General features: G+C 39.8%; 1 pseudogene; it reads left to right on the top strand.

Annotated features, from left to right (window-relative positions):
- Positions 1 to 5019: 5019 nt before the first annotated feature.
- Positions 5020 to 9266, top strand: LOC118840693 (annotated as a pseudogene).
- The last annotated feature ends 1111 nt before the right edge of the window (positions 9267 to 10377 follow it).

Genomic DNA, 10377 nt, shown 5'->3' with positions numbered 1-10377 from the left:
TGGGGTGGGGAGAGGGTAGAGATGGGGAGAAAATTTGTAACTGAAAATCTGGAAATGAATGTTGAAAACTAAAAATAAAATTTAAAAATATATTAAATTTTTTAAAAAAATATTCTGGATCTCCTTTTTGTACTGGTTTACTTTCTTTTCATTATCTTCCTGTTTTTCTTGGATTATTCTTATTTTTCTTTGTAGTTTTTCCTCAATCTTTCTCATTTGATTTTTAGTCTTTTTAAAGTTCTTCAATGAATTCTTTTGGGGCAGGTGACCATTTGACACTACTCTTTGGGCTAGAAAAGGGTTTCTTTGCTTCAGTATTCTCCTCTGAAGATAAGCTCTGGTCTTCTCTATTCCCAGAATAGCTCTTTATGGTTGGATTTTTATTTGCCTGTGCATTTTTTGTAATATTTTGTTTTTAATAGCATCTAGTCCTGTGGCATGGGGGATGGTGCCTCTGGCCTCACATCCTCTTCAGTTCTCCCCTTTGATCTTGATCTCAAACCAAGACCCCTGGCCTCCTGTAAGTGCCTACTGGCAGCAATGTCCCACGCACTGCTTCTGCACTCACCAGGTATGCGCTGGTTCCTTCTCGCTCCCACCAGGGCTCCATAGCACAACTGGGTCTTGTCCCAGGTGAGGCACCCAACTCCCTTCACTGTCCCAGGCGTAAAAGTTCCTGTAACTGGGACCAAGGCAGCCTCCCATCGCAGCTAACTCTAGGCCTTGTGGCTTGTTTTTTAAGGGGTCCCTAGCCTGGAAGTGTTTACTTTTCACAGAGAGGAAATCTCATCCTGGGATTTTTCTTCAAATCTTCTCTGATTATCCCAGGAGGACCCCTGTTCTGCCCCTACTCTTATTAATTTTCACTGCTCTATGTTCACCTCAAGGCATTGTTTTATCTCATTTGTGGAGGAAAATCTTGAGAGCTTAAAATTTTCTGACCTACTCTGTCATCTTCCCAGAATCCTCTTCCTGCTTACCTTTTTATGCTTCTCTTGAGTCTTGTATTTGAAGATCAAATTTTCTGTGCAGCTCTAATTTTTTTCATCTGTTAGGTTTGGAAGTCCTCTATTTCATTGAATGCCCATCTCCTCTGAAAGATTATGCTCAATTTTGTTGGATAACTGATTCTTGATTGTAATCCAAGTTCCTCTGCCTTCCAGGACATTATATTCTAAGCCCTGTGGTACCATTATATTTGAATTGTTCCTTTCTGGCTGCTTGCTGTATTTTCTTCTTAAACTGACAGTTCTGGAATATGATTGTAATTTTCCTTGGAGCTTTCTTTTTGGGATCTCTTTCAGGATGTGATCAGTAAATTCTTTCAATGACTATTTTACCCTCTGGTTCTGGGATATCAGAACAGTTTTCCTTGATAATTTCTTGAAAGCTGCCATGCAGCCTCTTCTTATGGTCATGACTTTCAGGTAGCCAAATAATTATTAAATTATCTCTCCTGGTTCTATTTTCCAGGTCAGTTGTTTTTCCAATGGACATTTTACATTTTCTTTTATTTTTTTCATTCTTTTGGTTTTGTTTGACTTATTCTTGATGTCTCATAGTGTCATTAGCTTCCACTTTCCCAATTCTACTTTTTAAGGAGTTCTTTTCTTCAGTGAATATTTTCTCTCTCTCTTTCCATGTGGCCAATTATATTTTTAAGCAATTGTTTTCTTCAGTCATTTTTTGTACTTCCATTTCCAAGCAGTTGACTCTCTCTTGTGTACCTCTCATTTTTTTTTTCCCGATTTTTCTCTACCTCTCTTATTTGACTTTTATAATCCTACTTGAGCTCTTCCAAGGTGCCTTTTAGAGCTTGAGACCAATTCACAATCCCCTTTGGGTTTCTGGATGTAGGTATATTACAATGCTGTCCTTTTCTGAGTTTGTGTTCTGATCTTCCCTATCCCCATAGAGACTGTTTATGGTCAGTGTTCAGGTTTTATCTTTGCTCATCTTGTTTACCTATTTACTGGCTTTTAAAGTTGAACTCTCCTGCTGGAGCACAGGGGGCAGTGTCTCAAGCTTCTTGTGTTGGGGGCCAACAGCCTGGTATGGCTTTGTATGCTGTGGCCTCAGGTGCCAGCAGCTGGAGGCTGTAGGGATCTGGCAGCTTACCTGTTGCTGAGCTGGGGTTCCTAGTGGTGTTATCTGGTGTATGCTAAGGCAAGGTTGGTTATTTTCTGAATTTCACTGGGGCTACACAAAGCATGTGGAGATCTGGCCTCTGGAGGATGCTTGCCTACCCCGGGCTGTGATGAAGCAAGTGGTGGTTCCTGAGCTGGAGCCTGTTGGTTTCCCTGGCTGTGCTAAGGCATGTGGGGGTTCCTGGTGTTGGTGTTTGTCTGTTCCACCACACTAGGGCTCAGGATCTCCCACTGATTTGCTGAGGTGGGGCTTGCTGCTGGCTTGCTGGGATGGTTTCTCTCCTGGAATGTGTTCCCCTTTTACTCAAGTGAAATGGATCTTCCTTGCTGATCCTCTAAGTTTCCTGGGCTAAAAGGTTGCTCCACCCCATCTTTCCAATGACTCAGCCATTCCAGGATTTTTCCTGGGGTGCTATATTCTGTTTTTTCGGAGGTCAACATGGGAGGTTAACAACAATTTACTGCTTACTCTGCATCTTGGTTCCTGGAAGTCACAAGCCATTTTCAAAAGAAGGAGTCAAAGCTACCTATTAGTAATATAACAATGCTTTAAATCATTATTAATTAGAAAAATGCAAATTAAAACAACTCTGAGATAGCACCTCACAGCTATCAGATTAGTTAATATGACAGACAAGGAAACTGACAAATGGAAATGATATGGAAAATGGGAGCACTAAAGCATTGTTGATGGAGATGTGAACTGACCCAATCATTCTGGAGAGCAATTTGGAACTGTGACCAAAAGACTATAAAACTCTGTATACCCTTTGACTCAGGAATATCACTACTAGCTCTGTACCCTTAAGAGATCAAAGAAAAAGAAAAAAAAAGGACTTTTTGTAATGTGTGTAAGTATGTATGTAATACATACATATATACATACACACACATATACACATACACTCTTGTGGTGGCAAAGAATTGGAAACAGAGGGGTTGCTCATCAACTGGGGAATGGTCAAATAATCTGGGGTGTAAAATTTTGATGGAATGCTATTATGCAATTAAAAAAAAGACAAGCATTATGATTTCAGAAAAACCTGGGAAGACTTACATGAATTGATGTAAAGTAAAGTGAGCAGAACCAGGGGAATATTGTACATAGTAAAAGCAATGGTGTACAACAATTAAATGAATGACTTAGCTATTCTCAGGATTGCAATAATCCAGGACAATTCTTAAAGATTTATGATGAAAAATGCCATCGGCCTCCTGTTTCAACCATCCAGCTAGCAGCTGCTGTGGGGATGAAAAATCAACAACAACCAGCTCACAAAATGCTGTAAGACCAGGTTCTTTTGATCTGCTTTACCAAGGAAAGAAATGTTAAGGGGTTGACAATCTTACTTTAATCCCGCATACAAATACCATTCACTTAGTTCAGGGGAAAAAGCCAGCACCCTGAACTTCAGAGCAATACAAACAAATTACAAACACGGACAGACATACCAAATATAATGCATAGTTACCAACATCTCAGTTCAGCTCAGGAGCTCATAACAATGGCTGGCCCACAGTCATGTGCGCCACTACTGCTATGGATCAGAGCTCCGAAAAAGGAAAGCAAACGCCTGGTTTTATATTCTTTTCAGGGTCAAGTGTGAGTCAAACATGCGACTCATCCACATGACCTAAAATCGTCACAAAAAAATTCGACTTAAACCCATGTGGTCTAAAATCCTCTGATGTCACAAACATGTCACTCAAACCCATGTAAACTAGGCTTTCCCTTGAGGCAAGCAGGTCATCAAGGACTTCTAATTTAATCAAGGAAATAAAGGCCAAACTATTCAAGGGCACTTAGTTGAATTAAGTGCTAAGAACCCATTTTGATTGCCAATACACTTCCAGAGGAAAAAAAATGAAACAAGTGAACAAAAAAACTGATGGAACCTGAATGCAGATTGAAGCATACTTTTTCATCTCTACTATTCCTGGTTTTTATTGTTGTTGTTATTCTGCTTTTTTTGCAACATGATTTATGTAGAAATATTTTACATGATTGCTCATGTATAATCTGTATCTAATCCCTTGCCTTCTCAAGGAGAAGACAGAAAACGGATGGAGGGAGAGAATATAAAACTCAAAATTTAAGAAAATTAACCTTAAATTTTTTATTGAAGGGTGGAGCCAAGATGGTCATGTGAAAACAGCGTCCTACTGGGGAAAGGGGAAAGAAAAGGTGGGGGGGTGGTCAGAAGGGAGGGAAGAAGTAGCAAGGGGAAGAGGGTAACATAAGGGAAGGAAATCAAGAGGGAGGGTAAATTGAGGAAGGTGGTGGTCAAAAGCAAAACTCTTTTGAGGAGCAGAAGAGGGAGGGAAAAATATAAGCATGAACAGGGAGAGGGAACAAGACAGAGAAAAAGACAAAGCTTGTAATCATAATTGTGAATGTGAATGGGATGAACTCTCCCATAAAAGGGAGGTGGATAGCAGAATGGATTAAAAACTATACTCCTACAATATGCTGTTTACAAGAAACACATTTGAAAAAGGGGGATGCACACAGGGTAAAAGTAAAAGATGGAGTAGAATAGATTGTGCTTCAGCTAAAGTAAATAAAAGCAGGAGTAGCAATCCTAATCTCAGACAAAGCAAAAGCAAAGATAGATCTAATTAAAACAGATACGCAAGGACACTATATCCTGTTAAAAGTCACCATAGATATTGAAGCATCTGCCTGTCAAGAAAACACTTGGGTTCCTCGTGCCACATGATGGGAAGCGGCAGAGCAGAGAGCTGGAGCTGAGTTGGTGGGAGCAAAGGGCCAAGCCAGGGATGCAGCACCATGAGGGGCCAGCTGCCCAGAGGAGGGTCCAGAGAAGAAGGAGCAGTGGCAGCTCCAGCCCAGCACCAGCCCCAGAGCCTCATGGAGGCCAGGCCCAAAGCAGGAAGCATGGAGGTTGGAGAAGTTCCTCTGTTTCTGGCTGGGCCTAAGCCATCAGTTTGATTGGAAATTAAGTTGTGAAGCTTGAAGCATTACCTTTTCCCTTGATGGTTCCTAGTTTGCCTGATCTCGAGAACACTGGATTGTCTAGCTGATTCCATGGCCCCTTGAGTCACGGTTCATCCCTAGACGATCTGAGTCTAAAAGATGCTGGATTGTGTTCAGATTGTCTGGGGTTGGGCCTTCAGTTCGTGGCCATCACCACCCTGGAGAAAACCCTGGGCATGGGTCTGCACTGGATTTCCCTCACCTTATTCTTGCTGCAGATTCAAAGACAGGAAGATCAAAATTTGGGAGGTTTAAACAGGGAGACTGTTTTTTTTTAAGGTGTTTTATTTATTTTTAGTTTACCACGCACGGTTCTACATAGTTTTGAGTTCCAGTTTTTCTCCCCTCCCTCCCCCCTCCCTCCCCAAGACGGCATGAAGTCTCATATAACTGTCATGTATAACTTCGCATTGAATTAATTTATGCTCTAGTCAAGTCGTGGAGAAGAATTTTGACCAATGGAATGAATCATGAGAAAGAAGAAACAGAACCAAAAAAAAAAAAAACAAACAAAAAAAACCCCAAAAACAAAAACAAAAGAGAAGCAGAAAAGGCGAGCATGTAGTGTGCCTCAGTCTGTATTCAAACTTCGCAGTTCTTTCTCTGAATGAAGATAGCATTCTCCATCGTGAGTCCCCTGGAGTTGTCCTTGCCCCTTTAGGTTGCTGAAAGAAGCGCAGTATGTCAGGGTTGGTCCTCACGGAATCCACATATCTGTGGCTGTGCACAACGTTCTCCTGGCTCTGCTCCGCTCACTCAGCATTATGTCGTGTAGGTTTTTCCAGGTTGTTATGAAGTCTGCATCATCCCCATTTCTTATGGCACAATAGTATTCCATCACCTTCATATACCACAGCTTGTTCAGCCATTCCCCAATTGATGGGCATCCCTTTGCTTTCCAATTCTTGGCTACCACAAAGAGAGCTGCTATAAATATTCTTGTACATATGGGTCCTTTTCCCGCTTGCGTGATTTCTTTGGGATACAACCCTAGAAGTGGTATTACTGGGTCAAAGGGTATGAACATTTCTATAGCCCTTTGGGCATAGTTCCACACCGCCCTCCAAAATGGCTGGATCAGCTCACAACTCCACCAGCAATGCAACAATGTTCCAATTTCCCCACATCCTTTCCAGCATTTATCATTCTCCTGATTTGTTATTTTAGCCAATCTGACAGGAGAGATGTGGTATCTAAGAGTTGTTTTGATTTGCATTTCTCTAATCAGCAGCGATCCAGAGCATTTTTTCATATGCCTGTAGATAGCTTTAATTTCTTCCTCTGAAAGCTGCCTGTTCATATCCTTTGACCATTTCTCAATTGGGGAATGGCTTGTATTCCTATATATTTGGCTTAGCTCCCTGTATATTTTAGAGATGAGGCCTTTATCAGAGATACTAGTTGCAAAGATTTTCTCCCAATTTTCTGCTTCCCTCCTAATTCTTGTTGCATTGGCTTTTTTTTGTACAAAAACATTTCAATTTGACATAATCAAAATTATCCATTTTGCATTTTGTAATGCTCTCTATCTCTTGTTGGGTCATGAATTCTTTACTTTTCCACAAATCTGATAAGTAAACTATTCCTTGCTTTCCCAAATTATTTAGAGTATCAACTTTTACTCCTAAATCATGAACCCATTTTGACTTTATTTTGGTATATGGTGTAAGATATTGGTCTATGCCCAGTTTTTGCCCTACCATTTTCCAATTTTCCCAACAGTTTTTGTGAAATAGTGAATTATTAGCCCAGAAACTGGCTTCTTTGGGTTTATCAAAGAGTAGATTGCTAAACTTGTTGATTTCACCTACTTGTGTACCTATCCTATTCCACTGATCCACACCCCTGTTTCTTAACCAGTACCAGGCAGTTTTGATGACTGCTGCTGTGTAGTACAGTTTAATATCTGGTGTGGCTAAGCCGCCTTCTCTAGCATGTAGCAATAAGAGAAGAAAAAGAAATTGAAGGAATTAGAATAGGAAAAGAAGAAACTAAATTATCACTGTTTGCAGATGATATGATGATTTATCTAGAGAATCCTAGAGAATCACGTAAAAAACTACTTGAAATAATAAACAACTTTAGCAAAGTTGCAGGATATAAAATAAACCCACATAAATCCTCAGCATTCCTATACATTACTGACAAAGCCCAACAGCAAGAGATAGAAAGAGAAATTCCATTCAAAGTTACTGAAGGCACTATAAAATATTTGGGAGTCTATTTGCCAAGACAAACCCAGGGCCTATATGAACATAACTATGAAACAATGACCCAGCAATACCACTTCTAGGGTTGTATCCCAAAGAAATCACGCAAGCGGGAAAAGGACCCATATGTACAAGAATATTTATAGCAGCTCTCTTTGTGGTAGCCAAGAATTGGAAAGCAAAGGGATGCCCATCAATTGGGGAATGGCTGAACAAGCTGTGGTATATGAAGGTGATGGAATACTATTGTGCCATAAGAAATGGGGATGATGCAGACTACATAACAACCTGGAAAAACCTACACGACATAATGCTGAGTGAGCGGAGCAGAGCCAGGAGAACGTTGTGCACAGCCACAGATATGTGGATTCCGTGAGGACCAACCCTGACATACTGCGCTTTTCTCAGCAACCTAAAGGGCAAGGACAACTCCAGGGGACTCACGATGGAGAATGCTATCTTCATTCAGAGAAAGAACTGCGAAGTTTGAATACAGACTGAGGCACACTACATGCTCGCCTTTTCTGCTTCTCTTTTGTTTTTGTTTTTGGGTTTTTTTTTTTTGTTCTGTTTCTTCTTTCTCAGGATTCATTCCATTGGTCAAAATTCTTCTCCACGACCTGACTAGAGCATAAATTAATTCAATGCGAAGTTATACATGACAGTTATATGGGACTTGATGCCGTCTTGGGGAGGGAGGGGGGAGGGAGGGGAGAAAAACTGGAACTCAAAACTATGTAGAACCGTGTGTGGTAAACTAAAAATAAATAAAGAAATTTAAAAAAAAAAAAAGTAAAAAACTACTTGAAATAATAAACAACTTTAGCAAAGTTGCAGGATATAAAATAAACCCACATAAATCCTCAGCATTCCTATACATTACTGACAAAGCCCAACAGCAAGAGATAGAAAGAGAAATTCCATTCAAAGTTACTGAAGGCACTATAAAATATTTGGGAGTCTATTTGCCAAGACAAACCCAGGGCCTATATGAACATAACTATGAAACACTTTTCACGCGAATAAAATCAGATCTAAATAAATGGAGAAATATCACTTGCTCATGGTTAGGCCGAGCTAATATAATAAAAATGACAATTCTACCTCAATTGATCTATCTATTCAGTGCCATACCAAGGGAGACTGTTTTTTAATCTGTCTGGACACCAGCATGTGGTGAGAGATATGAGCTTCACACCCAAAACTTGATTTTGCTTTCTGTGTCAAGGGATAAAACTCTTCGAATCTTGGGCGTAAATAAAGATGGCAAATGTATCCAGGTGTGTCTGGCCATCTGCAGTATATTTATTGCTGTTCCACCTCCCCAGACTGCTGTATGATGTGTTCTGCGGCAGGAGAGATGTCTGTTCTTCTCTGGACCATGTGGTCATACACATTAATTAAAAAGCTAAAGTGACAAGTGTGGTTTCTTGTGATTTCTCACCTGACTCTGTACCATTTGTCACAGCTTCCTATGACACCAGTATCATCATGTGGGATCCCTACATTAGGGAGAAACTGAGGACACTTTGAGCACCTGGTTGACTCTCAGTTGGATCATACCCTCAATGTCCACACCAGCTCTCTGAGATTAGTGTGCTTTTTTCCAGAAGGATTACACCTTGCTATGGTGGCAGATGACAGACTGCTTAGTATCCAGGCTTTGGAACTGAGAACTCCAGCTGCATTTGCTCATATGACCAATAGTCTTTGCTGCACGATTTTTCCACATAGTTGAATTTTTGCCACAGGGACCAGACATAGTCATGTCCAGTTCTAGAAAGCACCCAGAGTCCTATTATCAGTGAAGTACTTATGCTGCAAAGCCCTTCATAGTTTCCTTACAACTTACCAAGACTTAACACTGCCAATATTCAATAAAATGAGTTTCTCACATACAAAACCTTCTGAGTCATGCTACATGGTTTTGCTCAAAAGAGAAAAGAGGACATGGAGTCCCATTCTCTCCTAATAACAAGATTAACCTTTCTGGCAAAGGTGGAATAAAGTCATTGAATGGAAACAAGATGAGCGTATAAACTATGTTCCTCTTTGAAATAATATTGTTTTGGATTGTAAACATGCAGTTAATAGACTGTAGCAGGGGAAAAAATCTGGTGGATTGGCCATTGACCTTTTTAATCTATAATGTTCAAAATTCAGCAATAGAGGAGGCAGATCCATTTCCATGGCTACAGAGCCTTAGTTTAAATTGTCCACTTATTAACAGCACAGTTTAATTTTCACAGTGTCTTGATTCAAAGTGCAGTTAATAATGTTTTCCTTATAAAAGGAACTGGGCCTTGAGCTCTTTTTAGTGGTAAAGGAAAGAAGTACAATCTCCCTTACAGGGAAATCCAACTTCTGCCCAACACTTGTCTCAGTTTAGTCCTTAAAAGAAGTGGTAGCTAAACATTTAAACTGTTCTCTTACATTTGGTTCCGTGTAGCAGGGACCATTGCCTTTGTTTAGCCAAGTGCAAGTACTTTTAATTTATAAAGTCAAGTTTGTCATTGTTTGTCATCTGCTTTTGACTGATAAACAAGACAGAACTTTAATGGGGGGAGAGGGGGAGGTTTGGACCTTGGGTGTGAGTGAACTTCCTATTTGAATGAACAGGCTATTTAAATCAAGGTGTGTAGTGTAGACTGATGAAGACATTGCAATTGGTTTAAAAGTAACAGTGTGCTTGTAAAAGAGGAACCAGTGTAAGATTACAATAAGGGTGCATTTCTAATGGCATAGCTCTTATCCTTGCCACTGATTTTTCAGTGGTTTGCCATTAACAACATATTTAGTTGGGATTTCTGAGCATAAGTTGCTTGAGGTACAATTTTGTTTTTCTCAATGGTAGATGAGAACCATAACATAACCAGAACAGCTGTACATGCAACTTCATAACTCTATCAGGGCATTTGGTTTTCATTGTTTCACTTGGTGTTTTTATAATATATATATATATATATATATATATATATATATATATATATATATATATATATATATATATATATATGAGATC

This window comes from Trichosurus vulpecula, chromosome 3, assembly GCF_011100635.1.
Source record: "Trichosurus vulpecula isolate mTriVul1 chromosome 3, mTriVul1.pri, whole genome shotgun sequence".
NCBI lineage: Eukaryota > Metazoa > Chordata > Mammalia > Diprotodontia > Phalangeridae > Trichosurus > Trichosurus vulpecula.
Note: the sequence above shows the minus strand (reverse complement) of the source record. Positions and strands in the feature narration are given on the sequence as shown.